We start from the raw sequence: 26,639 nt of genomic DNA, 5'->3' as shown, positions 1-26,639 counted from the left end.
TTTGCAAGCAGTAGGAATTATAATTGCAGGGGAAAGCAGAAGTGTAGTAAAGCAGCCAAAAGAGTGGAGACTAAAAAGCGCAGGTACTGAGCCCAGTTAATTCCTATGAAGCACAGGTGAATGATGAGGTGAAATCCACGATTTCTTCTCTATAGGAGGAAGAAACGGTCTAAAAATTTTTTTTCTGAGGGAACTTCTAGAGAAGGGATGAGGTGATTTTTTAGTGTATTTATGACTATTACCGTTGCATTGTACCTCTACCATAACAAGATGCTCAGTCCATCTCTAATCCCTTTCCAGAATTTTCAAGGCTACCAAGAGGTGGATTGTGACTGACCATTCTGTGACTACAGTGGATGATGGATGCCTAGTAAAGCTCTTTCCTAATTAACGTGACACACGTGAGGACCAGGCAGGCTGTAGTCTTGCCCAGAAGGCAGGAGCACAGGATCTGTGAAATTGCTCTTCTTTGGGTCTCCTCCTACAGAAGAAGAGAGCGAACTATAGCTCTGTCCTTCCCCCACCTCCATGTCTGGACATGGAGAGGTAAGCACACAGCACATCTCAAAGGAGTATAACTGGCTAGGCTTCCCACAGTGCAGCTAAAGAATGCTAGGAAGTTTCCTTCTTTTTAAAGCAGAACACTTCCTGATTTGCCCATATAACGTTACCTCTTAATGACAATTTGACTGATTAACTGAATGGTATTAACTTAATCTCCTCCCAATTTATCACACTCTATAATTAAACTACATTGAATCTGTGGGTGCAATGTTTCCTGTTGTATGGTCAAATGTAAAGATTCCTAGAAATTTAAGTTGATCATCTCACTAATAACATTTCGTATCACAGAAACAATAGAGAGCTGGGGAGTGTGTGTGTGATTTTGGTTTTTTTTAACTTTTTTCCCAGTTGTTAAACATTTTGCTCAAAAATTTAAAAAGCCTTTTTTTCTTCTCCTAATAGCTGTTTAATCTCTGCTTGAGGTTGAAAAAAGTGTGTTGAAGCAGATGGCAAGAACATAGGATTTAAGCAGGGGACAGATGTAACCATATTAGGGAGTCTGGAAGATAAATCTCTTGAAGTCTTGTGGCAGACATGATCATTACTTTGTTTACATAGATGAAATATTACTAGTTTCAATTAACAGTTGCTGTTGTCCATTATTTAGGATCTTTCCTCTTCAGATGGTCATTAAAACCTGTTGTAAATCATCATGTTTGTGCTACTTCCGTACTGTGCATAAATCATGTAGGCATCCCAGCATCTCCATTCTTTATGGAAAACGTGTAGATAGATATTTATACAACATAAAAAATGGTGCTTGCTTTCTATTAAGCAGTCTCTAATGACTGTTTCCTGTCTCCTGCGATGTACAGGGGCAGGAGGAAAGCAGCAAAAGAAGGATATCTGTATTCAGCTTCTGTGCTGCCAGTCCGTTCTTTGCCTCTAGCTCCCTCCCCGGTGCAAACGGCTCCTCTTAGGGCCCTAACATAAAGCACGGTTCTGACTTTGGTACATCTGGAGCGTAGGAAGGCAGCACAGTAAAGAACAGTATTCTCTTCCTGTGGAAAAATCCGTAGGTTGCGTGAGAGACAGTGAGGAAATAACACGTTATCTGTGTGCAGCTTCCTCGCTGCCAAGACATGTGGAAGAACCTTTGCTGACCTTGGGAAAAAAATGCTTTGCAGATGTAAACAGGAAGTCCTCTGAAAGTGTCTGTGTGTATACACACTCTTCTGATATACATATAAAATTATAATTTTTTAAAAAAATGTTTTTACATGTAAGTTTGAGTGAATGCAGAACCTGCTGCTTGGATACGCTCTTTAAAAAGTTGTGATCTTAAAAATATTAAGGAAACCCCAGAACCAGTTCAGACTACTGTTTTGTTGTTATAATTCCAACCCGTCCCCTCATTTCTGGAATGAAAAACAAGTAGGCATCTATACCTAAGGAGGTGTTCTACTATTAATCACAAAACCTTTAGGAGCAAATATTTAGCACATCAGTTGAACATACTGAGTTCGAGCAGCTGTGAAGCATACATCCACTCTGCAGTACAGCATTCTTGGCATGGTTTTCATCCTCAAACTGTAAACTCTAAACATGTAGGGTGTCTAGTGTCTGTTTGAACCAGATTTCTAGAGAAATACAGGCACTTCTATCCATTAGAATATTTGTAATGCTTAGCTTCAAGTTTAACTGAACCAACTGAAAATTCCATTTTGTTATGACTACAGCAGGAAGCTCATCCTCTGTATTAGAGGGTGGAAGATAGTATGTGTGTGTTATGTATTAAGCATAAACATCCTCCAAAAGGAAAGAGGGAGATGGTGATAGTTACAGCAGTGTTCTGACTTAGAGCAATCTGGGTCTGACTCCTATTTTACCTATAACAAGGGAAATGACACCACAGAGAATCACAAACCAAAAAAGCAGGAATATGTAATGTAAATGTCACAGACTATATACCCTTACAAGGACTCAAATACTAATTGCACAATGTAAAAGTACTGCATTTATAAAGTCAGACCTGTATAGGTAAGCACTCCAAAATCAGGAAATAAAAAAATTAAGGCAACAGGTACCACAAGTGTGCTTCAGCACTGTGATGCTGTCTTGAGATACGATTACAAAGTTTCAACAAAAAATTATACAACTTTATTCTCACAAATTGACAATTTAGCAGTATTTTACATTTCTTTAGCGTCTCTCATCCTGATGTACTGTGTGAATTAAGTGCAGCTAGACTCACGGAATAACTTAGGGAAAAAGTAAGGACAGAAAATAGCACTTACGGGTTACATAAACGAAATATTTTCTACTATGTTCTCATTCCTTAGGGAACTATAATCTTTAGCAGTTATCTGGTTGGGACATCTCATATCAAACTTATTTTAACTAATGATTTTCTATGATAACAACTGTTTCTAGATTCAGGCAATGTTAGAAAAACTTTACCTAGTGCCAAGTAATTAGTAATTAATGAAGTGCTACCTAGGTGCCAAGATGTAAGCTATACTCTTTCAAATCATTAGTTACCAAAACAAGATTAAGAAGTACCTTTTCTGCAGTACTCAGGAAGCTTGGCTGAAAGGCAACAAGATTAATGTGATGTTATATTGATGTATAGTTTTAATCCCAGAGCTTCATATGCAGCATGATATACCCAGTCATAATCAAATAGTTTCTCTTTTTTCCTTACATTTTTCAAAATAATTTGTATTGTAATCTATACAAGCAAAGCTGATCACACTGAAGTAACTTGTGTTATAAATTTTAAAATCTAAAATGCTTATGCTACCTTCTGTTAATGAAAGTATAATAAAGTGACTGTACCCTGCTGGCATTTTTATAGACTTGGATTTTACAATAGCAAGTGCTTTGGATTGCAGTTGCTCCCGCAAACATATTGCAGTTTTTGTATGGAAGCATACACATTTTATGTTGTCTAATGGAAAAATGGGTTTGATCTGTGAAATCAGAAATACACGGATAAATTTCCATCCTCTCAGTTGGTAGACAACGTTGAAGATTCAAGCTGTTGCTTTCAAAAGGAAATGTATCTGATATAGTTTGAGTGGTTTCTACATACAGTGAACCTAGTTACACTCTTGCAGTGTAGCTTCTTTATTGGGCAGTGAATTATACAAATAATGGTTGCTAATACAATTTGGGATAAGTATGTCTGAAAAATAACTTCTGAGATCCATAGTAAATAATTATTCAGAAGAATACTGATCTGCAGGATGGGTACACACACACCACTTCTAAATTTATTCTCTTGGGTGAAAGTGGTGATGGCAAGTGTGATGTCCTGTGGGCTGTAAGATTTTCAGCCACGTTCCTTTGGGATGATTCACCTAACTGTGTTTGTTCAGGTTTGGCCCTCTGCACCTATTCCCTCACAGCCTGCCAGTCACAAGCGACAGCGGTTTCCTGTTACTTTTGACAGCAGCTTTCTTCATTATAACCAACTATTTTGCCACATATTTTCATCTAGCCATTTCCTCTCTTTTTGATGCTTCCTGTGATTTGAATATTTAACAGCACAGCTGCAATATTCAACTAATAATGAATTTTAAATGGAGTATTTAGTATAAAGGGGAAAATTGGTACCTATCAAATAATAAGGAACATCAGCTATGTGTATAGAGTGGGCAACTGTATATTGGAAGGTGGTATCTTGGAAAAGATTTTGGAATCATAGGGTAAAAGCAACTAAACATGGAGCTCTAGTGTAGATCTGTGGCATTTCATCACTTAAGTGGAATTGGGCATTTCAGTTCCACAGTCTAACATACATTCTCCTTCCCACTCATTCTTTTAAAACACTTTGATATGAAATGATGGCAAGACAGCCAACGTTTTCTGGTTTTCTCCATTTCATATCTCGATGTGTTGTGTGCGTGAATGTTCACATACTGAGGAGAGACTTCTACTGAACTCCTGCCTAGGATGCCTGCGCATTTCTTAAACTATTAGCATTGGTTTAGACCCCCTCTACAATATGTAACCAGATTTTTCCTCCAGTATGTAGTGTGTTGTACTGATGGCTATTTATTAATATTGAATGTCACTATATTGTCCTCCTACATAGTTGGGTCACTCTGAGTATCATCACAGTCTGCCCAAAATTGTGAGTAGTTTTGTGTCCTCCACAAATGTTGTATCCTTCCCCACAGCCATTTTTCTAGACTATTTTCAAGGGTATTTAAAACAACCTTAAAAACACCTTACTCTCTCAGCTTGTTACCGTGATTATGAATGACTATACGTTCTGTTTCATTTCTCTTAGTTTTCGGTCCATGACATTGCTTCTTCCTCACAATCCACTACATAGTTTTTCTGGAAGCATTTAATGAGAGAACTGTAAAATGTCTTTCATAATTTGTCACCTAACCCCTAGATCCAACACTTAACTAATGCCAAGAAGCTTGTTTTATGAGATAGCTTGTCTCCTGCTTTAGTGAAGAATAGCTTACAAAAACCTTACATTTGCTTCCTCCTTCTGAGGTGTCTTTACTTCCTTTCTTTCCCCCCTCCTTCTTCCTATAATATTTTCTTATTTCTGTATTAAAAGTTGTGGTTCCAAACCTAGTGAAATATTCTTTCCATTCACTGACCCACCTGCTGAAAACCTTGCAGAAGGGTGGCATTTGGCAGTTTTATTTTCCTTTCATTTATCCAGGTTCAGAATGAGTTTGACCCTATGCCAGATTACTGTGGTAAAAAACAAAACAAAACAAAAACAAGAGGAAAAAATGTGCTCTTTCTAGGTGGAAAGCTTTCTTAAAACCGGGAAAACAGCACTGTACCTCAGAATAATGCCTTTCTGCTTTACTGTCAAACTTGGTGCCTACATTTTCTCAGATCCTTCCTGCCTTATTTCCCTGTCACGGTTTTAAAAGCCAGTATTGTCTTTCCAGCCTGCCGTACTCGTTTAATCTAGGTCTGTCCAATATGCTCTGGAGCCTGGTACCTGTATTCTCACCAGTCAACAACTCTATTAAAAATCAGGCACCGCATATAGCAGGTGGCTATATACTGGATGGCAGCAACGGGTTATCCAGCATACAAACAAATGACTGTCTCCCAAGGATGTGAAGGAAGCAGTTGCTATCTTAATTCCACAACAGGATGGAAACAAGTCAGTTCACAAGTTAACGAGGTGAGGTATCGTTTGCAAAGCATACTGAGCATTTATACATGCTAGCTATTAATTATTGCAGTAACTCACTGGGGCTGGAGCCTCCCTGGCAGGGGGTGCAAGGGGCAAGCGGCCACGCAAGGCCTGTCACACCGCAAGGCCTGTCACACCACAGCAGCACCACCAGCTCTTGCGACTTGAGGGCAATTCTTGCACAAGCCGGCGGGTTTCTGGGAGCTCGCGCTCCTGAAGTGATGCAAACACCTTGAAGGCCTTGCTTTCCTCTTGCGAGCTAGTAATTTCCTAACGATTGTGGGAGCAAAGAAGAATCTAGAAAGTCCCTGCACAGCGCTCCTTCTGAATGAATGGATTTCTTTGCAATGTAATGTTTTGTTTTGTTTTTTTTTAAATGATTTTTTGAGCCTGTTCAATTCCTTGCCGCAACTGCCCTTCCTAAGGGAGCGACGCCTCCCGGGCCGCTGTCCCGTACCTCCGCATCCCGCTCCCTGCCCCCGGCGGCGGGGGGTGCGGGGCTGCCGGCGGCCCCGCGGAGGGAGCGGCTGGGCCCGGAGGCCCCGCGAAGGGCGGCGGAGGGGCCGCCGGGCAGCGCCGGCCTGAGGGGCGGGAAGGCGGGGCGCTCCTCAGAGCGAGGCCGCCCCCCCCCGCCCCCGTCGCTACGGCAACACGCGCGGGCGTGGGGCGCGCGCCCCGGCGGCCGTTGAGGCGGGCGCTGCGCGGCGGCGGGTGAGGGGGCCAGGCGCGCGCCCCCGGGGCCCAGCGCACCGCGGAGGCGGCGCTTGCGCAGCCCGCACGCCCGGCGGTGTCGCTCCGCCACACGGGAGGAGGCGGGCCAGGCGGGGCTCGGTGCGCATGCGCGGGTGGCGGCGGGCACCCCCGCCCCCCCCGCGTGTGTGTGAGTGTGTGTGTGAGAGAAAGTGTGTGTGTGAGTGTGTGGGTGCGTGTGGCGGCGCCGCCGGCTCCCCCGCAGCAGCGCGGCCCGGAGGCGGCGAGCAGCGCTGAGCCACCACGGGCGGCGGGGAGCCCGGCAGCCCCTTCAGCAGCCGGAGCGGCTTCCCCGTCCTCGCCCGGCCCCGCTCATCCATCCCCGCTCTCGCAGGTGAGCTGGGCTGTCGCGGGGAGGAGGAGGAGGAGAAGGAGGGAGCCGCACGGCCGGCGCCCGCCTCCGCGGGGAGCCGCGGCGGGGCTTATTGTCCGGCTGCTCGCAGGAGGAGGAGAGAAGGGAGGCTTAACCCCGGCTGGCACGGCGGGCCCGGAGCGGCTGCCGGCCGGGGATTGGAGGCGCGCCGTCCCCTCCCAGATCCGGGGAGGGTCCCGGCCCCCACCCGCCACCCCGCCGCGGGCCGGCTCCTCGCGGCGCCCCGCGCCCCGCCGCCCACCTGTCGCCCGCCTCCTCACACGGGCGCCGCGGGGGGCGGCGGGGAACGGTGCGCCGTGCGTCCCCCCCCCGGCGCCGACCCCCAAGTCCCGGGGGCCCGGCAGCGCCCCCTCCCCCGCCGGTGCGTGCGCCTGTAAGGCGACGGCGCTGCCCGGGCCGCCCCCCGGCCTCGCTGCAAGATGGAGGGATGCGTGGCCGTGGAGCGAGCCCGCAGCGCGCCTCCGGTCATTTATTCCCCCCCGCCCCTACCTGCGTGAGGGGCCGGAGAGCAGGTTGTGGCCCGGCTCGGGGCGGGGGGGACGGGACGCTGTCTGGAGAGGCCCCGCGGGAGCAGCCGCAGCCCGGGCGAGCGGGTGGTTGTGCGGGTGGGCAGAGCCGCGTTCCCCCGGGGGTCCCCGGGCCCTGCGCCGCGGCGGGGCCTGGCGGAGGCCGGGGCGGAGCGGGCTGGCGGCTGCGGCGGGGCGATACCGCGCTCCGGCCCGCGCTGGGTCCGGGCTCACGGGGGGGTGCGGGCGGGGGGTCCGGCCGCACGACATGGCGTTTGCGGTCTGTAAAACGGGGTGAGTTCAGCGCGCCCAGAGCGTGTTGTCTTGCCGTAAACGGGGATCTGCTTTGGAGGGTGGGCGAGCAGATGCTGTTTATTTGACATCAGGAATGTCTGGCGTATTTCTTTCCTGGCAGCAGATGCTGGAAAAACAGTTCTGTAGAGATATTTTAAATCGAGATGAGTGGTGGTGATAGGTAGTAGTTTGAAGTAACTTGTCCCTGTGTGTTTAATAGCAGTTACCAACCTTGTAAAATTCTGTGGGTATGTTTATCTATGTGCAAGATCCCTATGCTGGCAAAAGGTGCCTTTGCACAGGTCTTATACTCCTCCCTTTCTGTTCCTATGCTAAACTAATGGGCTTGGCTATCAGAGGTAGCTAGAAGAGATGGAGGCAATTTGTTTTCAACTGGAATAGGTGGATAAGCAGGCGATCCATGTTTTGTAGGCCTCCAGTGTTGGAGTTTCTCTCAAAGCTGGAAAATGTCATAGGATGCACAGTGATGATTTTCTTATAGCTGCCTGGCTGCAGCTGACTTGATTTTAGTAGCATTGCGGTGATGTTTTGTTTCAAAGCAAAATGGGTTTAACTTTCTATTTACATAAAGCTGTAGTTTGTGACCTTTTTTAGTATATAGCCCTACTGTGTTTTTTAGTGGTTGTGCACATCTTTGTTTAATGAACTTCAACTCACCAGTCTGTTTTTTTTAAAATCTTCATTAGGTCTCAGCAGGCCATTAGAAATAACACATGGACCACAGGTTGAATACTGCTGATACTTTTATATTATCCTCATGATAATAGCTTAATTTGTGACCCTTTTAAACAACATCAAATACAGAACAGTGAGGCGTAGAAAAATACGTTGTTTCCCAGAGCTTTCTCTTCACAACATCGCTGCGTTTTTTCATGTCTTGCTGTAAGGTTTAGTATCTGTGATAATACAGCCAGAGGATTTCCGTAGGCGCTTCTATATGAGCTGTACTGGCTTAGGCTCTGCTGCTGTAAATAAACATGATCCACATGGGTGCCAAAGCTGCTTGAGTGAATTGGTACCACAGTGTAACATAGTACAGAAGTTGGTAATTGCTTGTGTTCTTTACTAGCAGTGCCTCTGGTTACTCTGAAAAACATTTCACGTTTCTGGGATAAATAATGAAATTTTTTTCATGTTTCATGGTTTTGTTTGTTTGTTTTTAAGGGAAAACTATTACTGCTTTGCACAGCCTCTGCATCCCTGCATGTGGATTGTCTGCAGTTTTGCTCAGAAGTTTGCTAAAGCTAGGTCACTTGAATTGAAAGAGTGCCCTCTGGTGACATCTGTACTTAGCGTTTGGACTGATGTAAAGAAGCACTCCTGCCAGTCTGAAATTAAATATTCCTCCCAGCAAGGCTGGAGGTGTATTCTGCACTGAAATGTTAATGTGGCATGTCTGAGGTAGGTATGAGCAGTAACTTGCAAATACACGTGGAAAATTCACAGCAGCTGCTTGGAGTCTGTTACCCCACTGGTGAAATATTCTACCTTGTAATTTGTAGCCTTTGTGGATGAGTTGTGTTGGGGAGCAGGAGCAAATCCTGGCCTCAGCCAGCAAAAGGGCAGGACTGGATTTTGCTGAGAAATGTTTGATTCCTCAGTTTAATGGAGGGACACCCCCAACTCCCCAAACCTTTTCATGAAGCTATCCTGTTTGCTGTCAGTTTGTGGGTTTGGTTTTTTTTCTGAAACCTGCCTTCGCAGAGGTTTTGGAGAGATTTTTTCCTTGCACACCTGTATCTTGCTAGTGACTGTGTAGACTGAAAATCCCAATGTTTAGATATTTTATTGTTCTTGATGGTGTGCAGCACCAGTGAAGAATGAAGATACAGGGCTAACTTTTTAACTTCAGTTACTTGTGTAAACTTTGATTTTAAATTCTCTGTGGTTTGTAATAAATGTCTTTTAACAGTTCAGAAAGCTAATAAAAGTCTTAGTGTGCTAATGTTCTGCTTGACAAGTCTTTGAATAATAAAAGATTTGAATTTATGAGGACACAGCTCGATGTTAAAACAGTTCCCCCCCCAATTTTTTTTTCTTCATTGAGGTTAGGGATTAATCTTTTCCTTTGTATTTGCTTTGAGCTGAGTCATTTCAATTCCTCCTTTTATTCAATAAATAAAGCTGAGTTGAAAACTTCCTTTAGGGGTGGGGAGTGTAATTGGTTGAATTTTTGTCAAAGTATAAGACATCAAAGGCATGGTATATTTCTGAGTCAAGTGGTTTACAGCCCGTGTTAGAAAAGGTACTTAAAAATGCATTTTCAAAATAATGAGTAAACATTTATTTTCATAACCTTTACATTTAAATACCCGGAACTGCTGCAGTAGAAATCATCTTTTAAGTTTTGCATTTGTAATATTTATTGCATGAACAGAAGCTTTGTGGGCTTCATGTTTTGTCTATTTATGAACTAATCAACTTAAAAGACTGCTGAAGTGAGAGTCGTAATGTTACAGTTGAGTGTTTTAAGTAGATGTTCTGTATGGTTAGTCCCCTAGAACACGTGGATGTGTGACTGCAACTCTTTTTACTTTACAAAGATCCTTAAAGGCCTTATAGGACTCCAGGAAAAATGGCATTGGAGTCCTTCTCGTGGGCAAGGTGGTACCACCCAGTAGTCTGCTGAGCAGAAACACGACATCAGAAATCAGAGCTTGAGCAACGCAGATGTGGGGTGTCAGGTAGAGAGCTTGCAACCCTGCTGCTGCAGCAGTAGTCACTGGGCTAAGCTGGTGGCAGCAGCTTTGTGCAGTCTGGAGGAGCTGTATAAAGCAGAGAAGGTGGTGGTGGTGGCAGGGAAAGGAGAGGGTGGCCCAAAGTTGCAGAATGGGAGGATGTATTCAGCAGCAGGATATGTTCTGAACGTAGGAGCTTCTTGCTGTGACTTTCAAAAGTCAGCATGATGATGATGGCTGAGGAAGGTGGAATCTCCTGTCTGTGCTTCAGTTCATAGAGCAGTTTGTTTACAAAAACTGACCTGTTCACTGAATCTTAAGTATAGCAAAATAAAAAAACCTGGGAAATCTAGTGGACCAGTACTAAGTATTTTAAAATACAGTGTTCCTGACATGCATAAAAGATTACTCTCTTGAGTTGACTGTTGTGAGGTGTGCTGCTCTCTAGTACGCCCACAGCTGGTCTTTTCAGAACTCTTTACAGGCTTCCAGGTGGGTTGTAGGCTGTCATGTGGCACAAAGTGTCTTCCTTGAACTCAAGGAGATGCCTTGAGTATGGTCTCAGAATCCTTGCTGCCCCAGCTTTATTTTCAGTGTAACTTTTTCCATGGCTCTAACTTCAGCGTAGAGAAGCGATGACATCCATGCTTATTGTGTGCCTTGCTGTAAGTGAGGATAGGATTACCTTTTCCTTCCCCTGTCTGTGTTGTCTTATAGTCCTGACTATGAGAACAACAGTGTGTAGGTAGAACTGCAGGGCAGTAATGCTGGGGAAAAAAGAAGCTGCGTACCTTGCAGGTCCTGGCAGCTTTGCCCTCGTTTCCATAGGGCTGTACCAGTCAGGCTGCGTTTTGGCTCTTTGTGACTGTATCAAGCACATCAACAAGTCAAGGTTTCCTGCCCCAGAAAATCTCTGGCTGTGCTGCAGTGCCTGAAACAGAGAGGCTCAAGAGCTGCTTGGTCAGAATATCAAGAAACGCTCTTGTCAGCCCCTCTTATGCATCATTTTTGTGATTTAAAAACCTGCTTATTTCTCAGTGGTAAAGAGCAGCCTCCTTTGTTAAAGATTAAGCATGTAACATAGCAGTTGACTTGATGCCAAATTTGAGAGAGCAATGCATCTGTTGCTGTTTGGTGGTTAAATGGAAGCCCTCCCCTTTTTTCTCTTGGAGGCAGGTATTGCTTGCAGTCCGCTATGGTAGGATTCATCTTGGTGCAAACTTGTAAGTGTAGTAATTTATTCTGTTTCTTTGAGGTGTCGAACTTGTGACCTCTTCTCCATGCTTGTTTCAGAATTACGTTTATATGTATACATACGAATACATCTCATAGGCAGTATTAGATTGCAAGTGAACTGGGAGATGCATGTGCCTGCCCTGTTTTCTCTGGTCTGTCTGGGGAGACTGTAAGTCTTCCCCATATATTGTAAGTGTGACCACAACAGTTGATGTAGCTCAGTGCCTCATCAGCATGTAGTTGAGATTTGAACATGGATTAGAACAAGCTGGCTGAAGTTCAATCGAGATAAAATATACATGATGATGTGGATGTAATTATCAGCCTTCCTGATTGAAGGAGTGCATTTGCCATTAGGTAGACGTGTTAGTGCCCTCTGGTGACTTGAGTTTATTAGTTGTTGTTCTTAGCAATGATATTGAAGCAGTAAAATCAGTTTTTTAAATCTTTGACTAGAAGATTGAGATCTCCTCACCTGACTAGAGCTGACTAGAATTTGGCTGGAAGTTGCCTGTGCCCTTCCTCCTCCCATTGGTTTTAGATCATTGCAGTAGCTCATAGTGCAAGGAATGAAATATCACTTGGGGAGAGCCTGGGTCAGTTAAGGAAGAAAGAAAAGCAGAAATGTCAGAGAGGGAGACCAGTTGTTAAGCTTGCTATAGGATCCCCTGCCGAAAAGTGGTTGGCCCCATTTAGTAATTTGTTGGAGCTTGTGAATCTCCTCATTTACACTGCTTGTGCTGTATGTCCGTAGGCTGTCCGGGGGCTGAAGCACTCAGAGTGGCAGAGAAGAAATGTGTAATAGGTGTTGCAAAGAAGCTTGAGATAACGCTAGTTTTCATGCTGTAACTCCAATTTAAAGCGATTTGGAGGCAAAATGGGATGCAGAAGGCTTTGCTTGCTTTGGAGCTGTCTCAGTAGGACTCTGTGGCACTGATACTATGGGATATGTATGTGTTACCTCTTTTTCTCTTTAATGGTGCTGTGGTATTGGCAGCAATCAATTAAGTTTGAAGTGACCAAGGACTGGCTATCAACTCTCTGATCATTGTTGTAGTAATGTGGCATTAAAAGCTGTTTGATTTGTGCCTCCCTCATTATTCATTAAGGGACAACTTTGAGGGTATGGAATTTGCTTTCCTCATTGAGACAGGCTCAGATTGATCGAACTAGGGAAGAAGAATATTGATCTTTTTTTCAAGTCAGAGGTGTATTTCTTGGATAATGGTGGCTAGATAAAACTGGCAGAGATCCTGAAAAAGTGATCTTAATGCAGTTTGTAAATTGGATTGCTTTTATCACATGATTAAGGTGCCCAGGGTTTGGGATAATTGTCTAAACTATGGTATTACATTTTCATTTAGAGTGACTGGAGTTGGACCAGTAAGTGAATAAACAGGACTAGTACAGAGTTCTTTCTGCTGTGATACAACCTTTTCAGATTAATGTCTAGGCAGGCAAAAGCCTCCAATAAAAATCTGAAAGTCTGTTTACTGATATTTTTTGTTTCTTTGTAAGCTTCGTGTCTGAATTTGTACCTGAATAGACCTGTAAGCACAGGTGGAGCTGTGACTTAGTTCCACGTCAAACTCAAATTTATAAACTCTTTAAAAGGTTGTGTTTCTAGTTCACTTGTTTTAGCACCAAGTTGTTTGTTTAATCTTCCAATTTCTCTTGTTACTGGGTTGATAACATTGGGGTCCTCCACAGCTGTGACTAAATTTGTTTGTAATTGAGTTAGGTTGTGACCCCACATGCAGTGAGGCAGCTTATTTATTGACTTTATTTTTCAGCCATACAAAATCTTGTGCTGATGTCATGTTAGAGAAAAGAATGAACAAAAGCAATTAATGGTGGAGATGACTGGCAAGTACAAAATCAAGAGTTCCCATAAATCAGCTGAAATCAATTAAGTGGATCAGTAGTCCTTTTGGTTATAGTTGAGCTTGTGGAGTGTTGATTTCTGGTACTAGTGTACGAGCTCTGCTCTGAATCCCTAGCTGGGTTTGCTAGCCTGGGAACTTGGGATAAAACTTCTTAGTTTCAGATTTCATGCAGAAATATTTGAGGCATTATAAGATCCTGGTGACATTTCTGGAAACTCCTTTGCGCAGAGCTAAACTTAAGTGTTTGCACCTTTTAGCATAGGCTGGTGGAGTGAGTTGGGAATGATGGTGGTGCTACTGGAAAGCTGGTAATACAGCTGTTTCTCTGATCAAGCAAAAGCTAATCCAGAAGCCTGTAAGGTATTTTGGGGATTTCAAAATCATCTGCAATCGCCTTACTTGTGTGAAGTGTTAGAATGCTGGTAGCATCGCATAGTTTCTTAGGTGTACATTTCACATTAAGCACACATAAATTGTTTGAAGTGCTAAATCAATAAAAGAAAAAATGGCCCCAAGAATTGGGCTATGAGCTCCCCCATTAAAGCGTCACTGTTTTGTCCTGTCACTAATTAGTAACTCTAATATAATGAGGTGTATTGATAACGCATATGGTTAAGCAGATGACTCATCATCATTGTATTTCCTCTCCTGCTCTGTCACACAACTGACTTTCTCTGTGGTTAAAGGGCGCCTGAACTGTGCTGCCGTTGCTAGCAAGTCCAGACCACTCTGCCAACAGCCTTGTCTTTGATTACCAGCCAGTTTTCCCATGTGCTTTATTGGTAAGTATACCTGAATAGGGGCAGCTATCTCATTTATTTTTAGAATAACAGTCAAGTGCTTTTAGACTGACTAATCTGTTTGGGTGTTAGTTGTCAGACTTGTCTGGTAAGTACCTTTAAATAATTTTGGTATTGATCAAACTTTTCTATGTAACCTTGAGGGTTATAAATACCAACAGGGATTTTGGAAAGGAATAATGTATACAAAGAGTAGAATCTCTTGAGTTCAGTCCTTCCATGCAGCTGAGGGGATCTTCAGGTATCTTCTGGAGCTCAGAGTGCAAAATTACTGAAGGCTTAGCAAGATTTCTTCTTTGCGCCACGCTACTACTGTGCTTCTGAGGACAGTGTGGTGAACAGTGAGCAGCCTGAAACTTGAGATGTTTGTTCAGGCAGATAAAACCTGGCCCTTGCACATCTGCCTTAAGATAGGATGAGGATGAACAATCATTACCTAGGTATAAGGCTTTATTATTACTTTTTAATATGTCGTACGTGGATGGTGTCAGGTGTGCCGTTTCTAATGCAACTGGTTTCCATTTTATTTATATAATAATAGCAAGCGTACCTCTGTAGTAGAAATGGTTTTGCTGCTCCCTCTTTGAAAGTTGCTTGGCTAGCCACCCTTTGCTGATTGATTGCCCTATTGATGATACGTAATTTCTTCTAGTCCTTGTTTGTGGTGTTCTGTTTTTTTCGTCCCAGTCTGGGCCTATTTTGAGTTTATTTTGAACAGATTTTGTCAGATAACTCTTTGATAATAGATTTTGATGTTCTTGGTGATAACACCTTGCTAAAAGTGCTTTTCTCCTTACTAGTGGATGGTAACTTTCTTTCTGATGCAGCCTAGTTTATGGCATTTCCAGTCATGGTAATAATTTTTAATGGTGCTTTAAACAAGTATTTTGTTGTGCTGGACAAGGTCTTCATAACAAATGTACCAAAGGCAGTAGTACCAAATCTAATTGCAGTATGAAACTGTGATTCTTTGGTGGTTGGGGGTTTTTTTGGTTTTGTTTTTTTAACACATGTGTATAGATCTAACTATGCTGGCAGAAAGTTACTTTATTTGTGGAAGTTGTTCAGCAATACTGGCAGTAACTATTAAAGTGTTCAAAGTGTCCACCCAGAATACTTCTCTCTCCAAACTTTTAGAAAGTTGTTAACCAAATTGTAGTCAGGAGATCAAACAAAAAGGCAAGCTTGATAACTGTTTTCACTTGAGGTGGGTGCCAGATGTAGGTTGTTTTATAAAGCTGAAGGCATGTTAAAGTGATACTAAGGAAGTAGAAAAACAGCTTTTGAGGTACAGTATTTCTTTACCTTTGAAGAACAGCATTTCTATTCATAAGCAGATAGTGTGCTTCAAGACCTGCTTTCAGATAGCACTTCCTCAATGTCTGCATGTAATGGCTTGCCCTTGCGCTTAATCAACTTGCTGACTTTTTTTTTTTAATGTGGGTAGGGTCTGTGTGACGACAGAACTCAAACGGTATTTCATGCTTTGACTTGTGTTTAATACTTCTGAAAAGTTAATCTTGACTCTTTTCTGCAGCTTAGTTGTGGAGAGTCTTCTTCGTTAGGACTTAGTTCATATTTCAGATAAGGTAATTTAACTTCTCTTAAAAGAAGTATTCATACAAATCTGTGTATAAGCTAGCATTCAGGTATTTTGGTTTGTTAGAGACGTCTAAAAATTCCAGCAATCAGAACTCCTTTAGTTTCTTCTCCTTTCGGTAACAAATGCTGTGTGATTAGGAGAGGGAATAGAAGTATCCATGTATTTATTGTTACATGATCCCAAATTATTTTTTATATGTACAGTGGAAAGTTTTAAAAATATTTAAGGTGATGTTATGCCAGGGCATCCAGAGGAGCTTACTAAAAATTTGTTGGGTTTTTTTTTTGTCCTGTGAAATGGTGTGCCTTTCCTGTTCTATTTGATGAATTTATAGTTGAAAACTGAAACACCTGTGGGTGTGGAAGCAGGGTTGTGCACTTACAGCACATGCTTGTTGTAAGTCCAAAGAGTATGTGCAAAATGGGTATGACTTCTTAAACAAATCTAGACTTAGAGTATCAAAGGTATATGTGCTAATGATTTGGGGCTGACACAGCTTTGCTGAGAAGTAATTATTGATCTGAATTTCATATCTTAAAAGGTAATGAAGACATTAATTGAAAGGGTATTGCTGAGGCCAAAAAGCTTTTTATAAAGGATAGCTTAGGAAAACGTGAAATCTGTTGTGCGTATCTATGTAGTAATGTAACTCAGAGGTGTGTTGTATTTGTGTTATGCTAAGTTAGATAGACACAGAAATCCAGTTAGCCTGTGTTAAGTGATACTGCTAAAAAGGGAAGCTTGTTTGATAAATAATGCAAGTAGCTAGTGTGAAAGATGTTTTGCTAAGCTGTTGCACCTACAAAACTTTAAATCCCTCATTTATTTGTAAACAAAGGTATATTCTAGAAAAGTTGAGAGCTTTAATTATGTCAGCTGTACCTATTCTTTTAGGAAAAGCTAGCTCTTATTTTCATCACAGAAAAAATTTTTCCATGGTTTAACATTCTTTTTCTTCCCCTCTTTCTATGAAGTGATAGTCTTAAGTGGAAAACAGAATTGGGCAGTAATGGAGTTAAAGGACACGGACAGAAGTGACATCTCTTCAGGGAGCAGGAAAAAAGGCTTCCCTTGCTGTCTTGGGATGTGCTGGAGTTTCTGTGTTGCTTTTAGGTGTCAGATTGCTGTGTAGACTGGTACTGAATGTCATAGATATCTTCTTGATTTTACTTGTCAGAGTGAGGTAGGGAAGATGAGGAGAAGTGATGGGCTTTAGCAACTTAAGTTCTTGTTGCTGGTGTCATCTTTCCCTATTACATTCCAGGTCATTAATGGAATCTGATATCTTTTTTTTCCCTAGGGCAATATGGTGTGTTTCTATGATCTTGTCATTAGACTAGCCGATCAGCATTGCATTGTGGCTTTTTCTGTGTTTATGATTCTCTGAGTGTTGGTAAAAGTGCTTTCTTACAAGAAGAAAACTGCAATTTTTGGGAATTCATATTTGGCATCACTTCTAATGCAGAGGAGGCCGATGTTTTTTTAATGTAACAACCCTCAAAATAAAAAAACATATCTCAGAAGAGAAAAAGGGGTCTTGCCTAAGCTGGAGGTGCCATTTGTGAATTGTGTTCTTTTTGGGGGTTGGGGCTGGATAGAGCATGCAGTTGTGCCCCAGAGAGAATTGATGTTGTTTGCTTCATTCCTCAGTGAGGGAGCTGGCTTATGCAGCAGTCTCTGTCGTAGAACAGCGCTGCTGCCTGCTAGTTGATAGCTTTGTCAGATTTACGGTGTTTATTAGCCACATGCAACTCGGCTGGAAAATGCTATTCTGTTGTTTGTGAAAAAAACCCAACCAGATTCTTAGATTGGAAAGATCCTGTAAATCACTATATGAATATTGCATTTAAATTGGTAGCTGTGTTTGCTGTTTTTGCTGAGGTTGTTTTTCTTTGTTGTCTTGGAGGCAGTGGAAGAAAAGTTTGTGTAGCTCATTAAAATGCCTTAGCTTTTAAGTGATAAAGCTGTTTCAAAAGTATGCCACCTGCCAAAACCTCGCTAACCCTGTTGTGGCATGACTTCAGTGGTATTTCAACAGTAAGGTACCAATACTGTATTTATGATGTGGTGGGCTCTCATTTATGTTTAAATAACATTCATGACCAAAATGAGCCTTCCAGCTTGGCAAGTTGGAACATGAAACTAACTAAAAAAAAAAATCAAAGTATTTTCAAAGTGCAGCTGAGGTACTGTTGCTTTTGGCCATTCATTTAGCAGGCAAGAGGCAACTCAGATCCTGGTAGTGTAGAATGAGGAAATGAGTTACTAATTTGTGTGTTGTTTGGTTTTTATTAAAAAAATAATTCACTGATATGAATAATCTTGGCTTTGTGACAACACTGAAAGACATGTATTTATTTAGTTATAATATCTATTTTTTAAACTGTAGAAAAATTCATCTCTGACCAAATTATTTGTAGTTCAGATTTTCCAAATCCTCATGGGCAGTAGCAGTCGAATCACTCATAGTGGAGTGCTGCGGTATCACCAAGTATCAAAACACAGTGAAAACTTGGGTCAAACACATATCAGGGTTAGGAGAAGTGGGCCTGGATAGGGCTTGTGTGTCCCTCCATGATACCCATCTGATTTGCTGTTATTTGCTTATGGGTCTAGCTCACAGCATGAGAGGTCGCAGCTTTTCTTTCTTGTTCCTGGATTATGGCCTTCCCTCGTCAGTAGGTTTTATTTCTCGTTCTGGGGTCCATGGGATTTCTCACCTCTGAACCTGTGTATGTATGTTTGGGAGTCTTGCTTTTCTCTATAATGTTTTTTCAGGAAGGACAAAATGGACTGTGATCAACCTGTGGTGCTCCTTAATGTTTGAGGGGAGAGGCCACATGAATAACATCTTTGTCTGGGCTATCTGAGTATCCATTGTAGTGCTGCTTTTCCTAGCTAGGAGAACATAGTCATGCCACAAGTTGATTACTTGAAGTGATGCATTTAAAAATATCTTCCTGTGACTTTTTTTGAGATCATCTTTGTATTTATTATGAAGTAGAATGTTTTGGAGGCTTGAAGCCAAATTTTACCAGATCTTCCTAGAAGGAGATAAGGGGAGGTACCAACATGTTCAAACAGACCTCAAGATTTCTTAAATAAAGTTTATCCACTCTTTTTGGAATCTAAAAAATAAATGTAAAAATTCACATAATCATGAGATGTGTGAGATGAGAAATGAAGTAGATTGTGTAGTTTGATTATGCTTGGTCAGTATATTTGGATATACCTTTTTCTGAACCTACATGCTTCTAGTTAGATCATTAATGCTTTGGTGTTTTCTTTAGAGAATCAGAACACTTTAGGGAGGACACCTGAGGGTCGTCTAGTCCATACTGTTGCTCAGGGCATGGCAAACAGTTTATTTGATGACATACAAGAGACATTAGAATACTTTATATTGCAGTATTTCCAAATAGTTCTACTAATAATGTCTTCTGGAATTGCAAATTTATATGATTTCTGAACTGGGAATCAAATTCAGTCCTTGCCACAATAATTGCAGTGTTAAGGTAATTTGTCTTAAACTCAGAATAATAGGGCATTAAAAGTGCTTAAATGTTGCAGAATTTTCAAAAGTACATGATTCTGCAGGACGAGGTTCTCCAGCTGGCCAGCCCACGGGCTCTGCTCTGCCTCTGCAGGGCAACGAAATGTCTGGCTGGCAGCTTGGGTTCCCTGTGCAGCTCTCCCAACTCAGTCTGTTTCCCTGCACAGTTTTCTCTTTGTGGGGCTCTTCTGTCAAATCAAACAAGGCTACTCACGGTTTGGTGTGCAGTGTCCATTTATATTTCTTATATTGATGGATTTCCTTGTACAACAAGGACAGTTTAATGTCAGTAATGATGTAACGATGAAGCAGTATCAAATCCTTGTACAAGTTGTAACTTAGGCTACTGGTTCCAGATACTGAGAAACTGTTCCTCAGAACCTTTTGGTTCTCTGTGTTAGTCATGGCCTTTCCTAGTGGTTTTCTTCCTACTGAAGGTGGATCTTGCATGATGGCAAAAATGGTCATCTTGGCCAAGCTGTGTATTTATTTGGGTGGCTGAATTTATTTTTTATTTTTTTTACTAAAACTCGTAAGACAGCAATACAGGGCTTGACAGAGCCTCAAAGAAGTGTTGTGCTTTCATTTAGATGAGGTGAAGAATTAGCTTTCATTGGTTTGTCCTATATGGATAATCTCCGTTGCTTGAGAGTAAGCCAGTTTGGGCCAGAAGATTCCTTCTCTCTGCAGAAGGGGGGCAAAAGATTGTTGTGCAAAATTTAGGGCAGAACTCTTGCAAGGTTTCCTGCCAGAAGTTGCTAGAGAACAGATAAGCTTACCTGGTAGGTGTGTTAGGATCCAAGGATCTTTGCTTTTGTTCTAATTGTGATTTTTCTCAAGATCTGCACTACCCCTTTGTTATAGCACTGTGGTAATTTTGGTGATCCTAGAAAGGAAAGCAAAGAATTTTCTAATTAGTGTGCTAAGAGCAGAGATTTCAGCTGTTAGTACTAGTAACTGAAGTAGCAGTTTATAGTGGATTTTTTTGGAAGGTGCTAGTCTGTGTGCTTTTTAAAGATACTGTTAACATCACTGAATAGTCACACAATAGTGGTTTTTGCATTCCTAATTGTGACATCCTGCCGTGTCATGGTGTGGACTTCCTTGCATTACAGCATTCTGCATTTACTTTTTATCAGTTAAAAGATTAACACAAAGATGAATATAACTTTCTTTTTAGTTACATAAACTGTTAAACTGCATGATTTCCTTAAGAAGAAATAGTGTTATCTGCTGTAAAACAGATTTACATTCAAAACGCCATTCTCCTCCAAATTCCTGTCAAAACTATGTTGAGTACAGGTTCTCTCTTTTGTCTTTGCTCTTGGACCCAAGTTTTCAGCTTGCATGTAATTTTTAATGCATGCATCCATTGATTTGGCAGAAGTGGACACAGCTGCATTTCATAAGCTGAGGGATATGTTTGAGTAACAACTATCCAGTCATCCTCTGAATATCTCAAATATCCAAGTAGAATTTGGATAGGATTTCACTTGTGAACTTACTGTGTTGAGTTCATAGTGCTGGAATAATCTTAAAAATCCTGTTTGACAGACTGTATCGAAGGCATACTGGAATCTTTGTATGCGGGGTGAACGAGCTGCACTTGACTCGCAAATACTGAAAAGACCAGCAAATGCTGCTGTTCTTTCAGCAGTTGCCACGCTCTTAAAGGCATATAAAAATTGCAGGATTCCCCATGCTTTCTGTGAGATCTGGAAGAAAACTCTTGCCCCTACTTTGAACATATTTAACTGTTCTCACTTGGCTTAAGTGTCTGCAGCCTTTCTATGTCTGTCAAACCAGGCAGGCCCATCAACGTTGTGTGTATGTGTTCATCTTGTGCCTTTACTTCTTTAATGCCAGTAAACTATGTCCAGGTTTGTGTTCTCTTTTCCTGGTTTGCTGATCATATTGCCACTAAATCCAGTGTAGAGCTAAAGGATATGTGCACCTCTTCAGCAGTTAATGATTTTTACGTTCCTCATTTGAAGCATGGCTCTCAAGCAGAATAGCTTAACTACCTCCTTAGAAAGTAATTTGAGAAATTACTTGATTTCCTTGGTTCCTGGTTAAACTTGTCATGTGTGCTGGAAAGAACTTTACCATTAACTTTGCCCCTGCAGTTTCTTTTTCCCTGTTTTGTAACAAGATTTTGAGGCTTGTCTTCACTACCATTGGAGGTATACAAATGTTTTTGCTTAGTTGGTTCTCGTGCTTTGCCAGCTATGCTCTTCAAATTAATGCTTATGCTACCTCTCAGTATCTTTTTGATGTCTTCTGGAAAATACTGTATTCTACATCAGTTATACAAGTTCTGCAAACTCTGTGGATATTTATTATGTCATTCCTTCTTTAGAGCAGATCCTTTCATCAATAATGTCGATAGATGGCTTAGAAATAGCTCCAGCAGGGCTCTCATTTATACTGTCCATTTACCCGAAGTTGCATTTAGTTTTTCTGCAGATTCAACTGTTGTTGTTAGTGCAGAGAAGTGGTAAGGTGGTATACCGGAATTTCAGGCCTCCAAATATATGTCTGCCTTGGGTATCTAAAGAGACAAGATTTCCCTGCAATCTACTGTCAATTTCTGTTTTGATAACAAGAAAAAAATGATACCTGCTTAAAAATCCACTATCCTCCTTCATGAAAATGTTCACTCTAAATTATTTTGGTTGAAGCAAACATATGCTTGGTCTCCAATTTCAGGCATTTGGAGTAGGTTGTTGACATCTGGTTGGGCCAGCTGACAAATCCTCCATGGATTTATCTGGTCATTCTTGAACATTTAAAACAAGGTTCCAACATGCATTTGGTTTGTTGAAATCATGGATTTGTGTGAATGAATTTGGGTTTGCTCACTTTCTGTATCATGATTTATTTATAAGGTAGGTGCTTTGATGGTCAGCAGTTACTGACTGGTCTTGGGTTAAGAAAAATATTTAATATTACACTGTTGTTATTTGGGTCTTTACCTGCTGTCTCGTTAGTTGCCTGATTTACTGATGTTCTTCCAAAGGGAGTTAGAAATGTGGGAAAGATGTGAATGCTTGGATGGATAACTGATTTATGTATTGTTTACTTGTAGAAGTTGGATACTCTGAGCTTGACATACTTTCATAAAGGAATGCAGGGGATAGTGGCACAGTCAGAAAATCCAGCTCTCTTCGCCAAATGCCTATTGTAGTTCCACATAAGTCACTGTACCAAATATAGGCAATTTATAGGCTGTTAGTTTTGGATTTTTTCGCTGTTTGCACCGTTGCTATAGAAATGGTACTAACTTCCACATCAATGCATGATGTTAAAAAAAGAATAATTATAGAGAACATAATTGAAATGTTGGCACCACAGGTTTTATTGATAAATACTGTACCCACCTCTCTGAAAGCTACATTTTAAACCCGACGAAGGTGGTGTGTCTTGTTCAAGAAAGATCCTCATTGTTTATTAATGGCTTTACAAAAAATATGGTAAAATAATCTCTCATGGTATTTTCTCTGACATCGAATGCCTGACTTCCTCCTTCAGGAAGGAGGAGTTCTGCTGCCTTTTCCCTAAAAGTAAATCTTTTTTGTCTTACTGCACAGAGAAAGTGTGCATTTGAGGCAGGTGTATGTACTGAGTCTTTAATTCTGTGGATTTGGAGGCTGTTACTCAGCAACAGTGAGTACGTTGTCATCTCTCACTTGTTAAAAATCCCTCCTAGGATGGTTTGGTCATCTTGTTTTGTATTTGGCTGTTCACAGTTTTGATTCTAGCACTTAATGCCTATAGAAGCTTATGCAATGACTTGCATGGATATTTGAGTTTTCTTCATATCCGCATGTGATATGTAGGTTTACACAGAATATCCAGTCTAGATCCTCAGTCTCAGTTTTCATGCCTGTTTTTTCTTATATGTGCTTTTGGCATCTGGGTTGCGGTGATTGTTGGTGACAGAGTTCCTGTAGCCTATTGACAGTAACAAGGCTCATGCTGTCAGTTGTCATCTATTTCAGAACTTGCAAGTGTGCAGTTGCACATAAAATTCTATTTAAATATTTTTTCCAAATCTCCTTCTTGTGAAGTACTTTTTCTATTCTGAGAGAAGGTATGCCGTGCTCATGTGTCCATTTATAGATTGTTATAATGATTTTCTTCAAGTTTGTCCTTGGCTGGAATTCTTAGTGTTGCCCGATTTTAAAATAAAAAAATAACTGAAAAAACTTGAAACTAAGAGTAAAACAGACAGCGTCTAGAAACTTTTCATAGTGAGTGCGTTGTGATACTTTTGCTGATGCTCAGTCTATAATAATTCTTCCCTGTCCGTGTGTCTCTTGCATTATCCAGAAATGCAGCAAAACTGTGGATCCGAGTACCTCTGAAAAGATTATTTGGATCCCGCAGTTCGTGCTAGCAGCTTTCAGTGCTCAGCTATTGCATGCTCTTCAGAACGTTGCCCATGGGTGTATTCTGGCTTTGTTAGTTCCACTGGTATCATGCCTGCACATGTAACCCATAACAAAAATATTTTGCAAATTCAGCATCAGTTAATCAACATGATATTAATAATTTACTACTCCTCTTGTTTGCAAACAAAACTGATAGAGACATGGCCATGTGGTGGGGGACTTGAAAAAGCCGATTTTGGAAAGGTTATAATCTTCTAGAACTGCCCAATTAATTAAAAGTATCTGGTTGTAATTTAAAGAATTTCTGTTTATTTTCTTTACCCTCTTTTACTGCTTATTCATGGAGATAAATAGCACTAGGTCCTGTTTTTCAAAAATGTCTCTAGGTTATGTTTTCTCCTGTTTTGTGTGTTTGGAGTGAGTAGGTTCCTCCTCCGGTTCCTGACAGAGCAAGCCTGGATTTCTTGTTCAGCTATTTGAAGAAATGCTGCTCAAACAGGCTGAACTGTTGGTAGGCTTGAATTCTGGAGAAGGAGACAGAGGAGGGCAAGACCTTATTATACTTAATGTGCTTTCTTTACTAAAATAATTTGGTTCTCTAATGCTTACCCTTTTGGCGTATGGGAGGAAAAACAAACTGTGCATAGTAACTTCAAATGTTGTCTGTTCTAACAGCAATTGTAAAATAATAGCCAGATCCAAAGGAATAAAACGTTCTGCTGTACAGTGTTGTTTCCAAAGAACTACAAAACAGAATAGAAGCTTGTAGGCGATCTCTGAAGAAAGAAACTCTGGGAACCTGATAATTTGTAAGCAGTATGTGAACAGAAACAATTTTTAAGTTCTTGTGTGGTTGGTTACTTTGTGAACCTACATTTTGCCTTTTAATGCTCAAACTCTGGTTGAGAGACCTTTTGTTAGAAAAAACCGAACCTCTTACAACCCCAGGCAAAACTTAAATAGCATGTACACATGTTCACATTTTTGGCTTATTCCATTTGTTGCCTGCAATAATATTTTCTTTCAGCTTGATTCATGCCTGCTTGGTGTCAGGGCCAGGGTCTGCTACTGCTTGCAGCTGTGTACCAATGCTAGTGCTAAAAAAGTGCTTGTGTTACAGTATCCACTACTTAACTCTGGGCTATGAGTCAGTCCACTGAGCATAGCTGGCTTTTGAATGGTTGAAGTGAGAACGGTAAGGATCTCCTTCCTATTTGTGTGTAACTCATTTTAAAAACCTTTCATTTTAGGCTAAAACTTCTTTGCTGTTGTTGCAAGTGGATGACAAACTGAGCTAATAGTTTCATTTTTTGTAATAGGATTTGGTAAACAAGTAGCTTGTGCCCTGGAGAAGGATATTCTCTTGGATTTTTGAGGGTTTTTATCTCATCTGAGGAAAACTAAGCTACGAGTTGTACCAGGCCTTGAGATTAAAAAGGAGAGCACTGGGTACTGGAGCACCACAAAGAAGGGTTCTTGGTAGCTGGAAACTGAGTAAGATATGAATGAGGCAGAGCCTGACTATGCATTACCTCAACATTACCTCTCTTTCTTTTCTCTCCCCTCAGCCCCCAAAGTCAGAGAATGAGGTGCGTAAAAGCAGAAATAAGATTATTTTATTGTTCAGAATGCAAGCACACACATGATTGTGAAAATGCTCAGTGGGTAACGCAATCTTAAAAAAAAGAATAATAATTTCACTTAATTGTTTATCCAGGTAAAGCCTTTTCTAGGGTAAGAGGAGAGAATCTAAATTAAGGACCATATTTAAATGAAGCTTTTATATATTTTTTTATTATTATTTTAAACTTCACTGTCAAACCTAATAGTTTTGTTTTGTGTGTTCCATTTGTTGCTGTTCTGTGGATTCTTACTTCATCTGTCTTGGAACTTAAATAGCTGATACTACTGAGACTGTTGTGCAACAGATGCTTAGGGAAAGAGTGGATGTGTGACATAACTTTGAGTGGTTGAGTTCCATGAGTATAGAAGGGCTTTGAGTTTGCAGCAGGATTAATAAAACCAATGAAAAAAAGGAGTCTGTGTACCAGGTTAGCTATACTGCTGATGCAGGTACTATATGACACAATTTCTTTTCAGGAAGGAGTCCAGTATCAATTTAAGCAGCTATGTTTTTTTGCTTGAAGTACTGTTTTCTGGAAACTGTTCAAGAACCCAATTGCTGTATTCTGCTTTTGAGCATAATTTTACATCGTATTCATACTTCTGGTTTGTTCTTCTGATATTTAAACATGGCAAGTGTTTCGTGCAAATTTCAGTTTGTCGGCATAAGCAAGCTGAGGTCTCCTGGTTTCCACTTCTGCAGTGGAGTCTTCAGAGAACCTGGAAGCCCTTCTCTGCATATATTTTGTTCAAAAATCTTTTGGAAGCCAGGTGACCAGAACTGCATAGAGTACAGCATTCTAGTCTCTTGAAATGTCTTGCAGGTAGTATTTGTTCGTAACTAATGCAAATATCTTGATCTCAGGTGGCTACTTCATGCTTACAGTACTGGCAGTCACTTCCAACTGATGTGCTGAAATTCACGGCAGAAGTTTTACAGGGATCAGCCCAAATAATCCTTTAATGATTGACTTTCATTTTTCATTCTTCTGTCCATCAGATAGTTTTATTTGTCCTGTGTTTTCCTGTATTTCCAAATGGTTTGTTTCTAATATTTGTACTGGTGTTGCATATTTAATAACTGTTATTAAACTCTTGCTACTCTAATTCCTCGATCTCTGTTTTTGTCATGTCTCTACCCCATGCATGTCACCTTCTAGTGTCTCTTATCTCAGGCTTCACTAGTGGCAGCTTATCAAATGCTTTGCCAAGATTCATATGTCTGACTGGAGATTT

General features: G+C 41.3%; 1 protein-coding gene across 8 annotated transcripts in view; it reads left to right on the top strand.

Moving 5' to 3' along the window:
• The first annotated feature begins 6,638 nt into the window (after positions 1-6,638).
• RALGPS2 (Ral GEF with PH domain and SH3 binding motif 2) overlaps positions 6,639-26,639 on the top strand; it is a 135,938-nt gene continuing 115,937 nt past the window's right edge. For 2 of the 8 annotated variants that reach the window (XM_080406595.1, XM_080406588.1), the window contains exons 1-2: positions 7,028-7,321; positions 14,117-14,212. The gene's annotated coding sequence lies outside the window, so the exon portion shown is untranslated. Of the gene's footprint in view, positions 6,771-7,027; positions 7,322-7,343; positions 7,610-14,116; positions 14,213-26,639 lie in introns of those variants that run through there. The other 6 variants (XM_080406592.1, XM_080406591.1, XM_080406590.1 and 3 more) reach the window with 6 other exon arrangements.

This window comes from Falco punctatus (assembly GCF_963210335.1).
Source record: "Falco punctatus genome assembly, chromosome: 11".
NCBI lineage: Eukaryota > Metazoa > Chordata > Aves > Falconiformes > Falconidae > Falco > Falco punctatus.
This window is presented reverse-complemented; position numbering and strand designations above follow the sequence as displayed.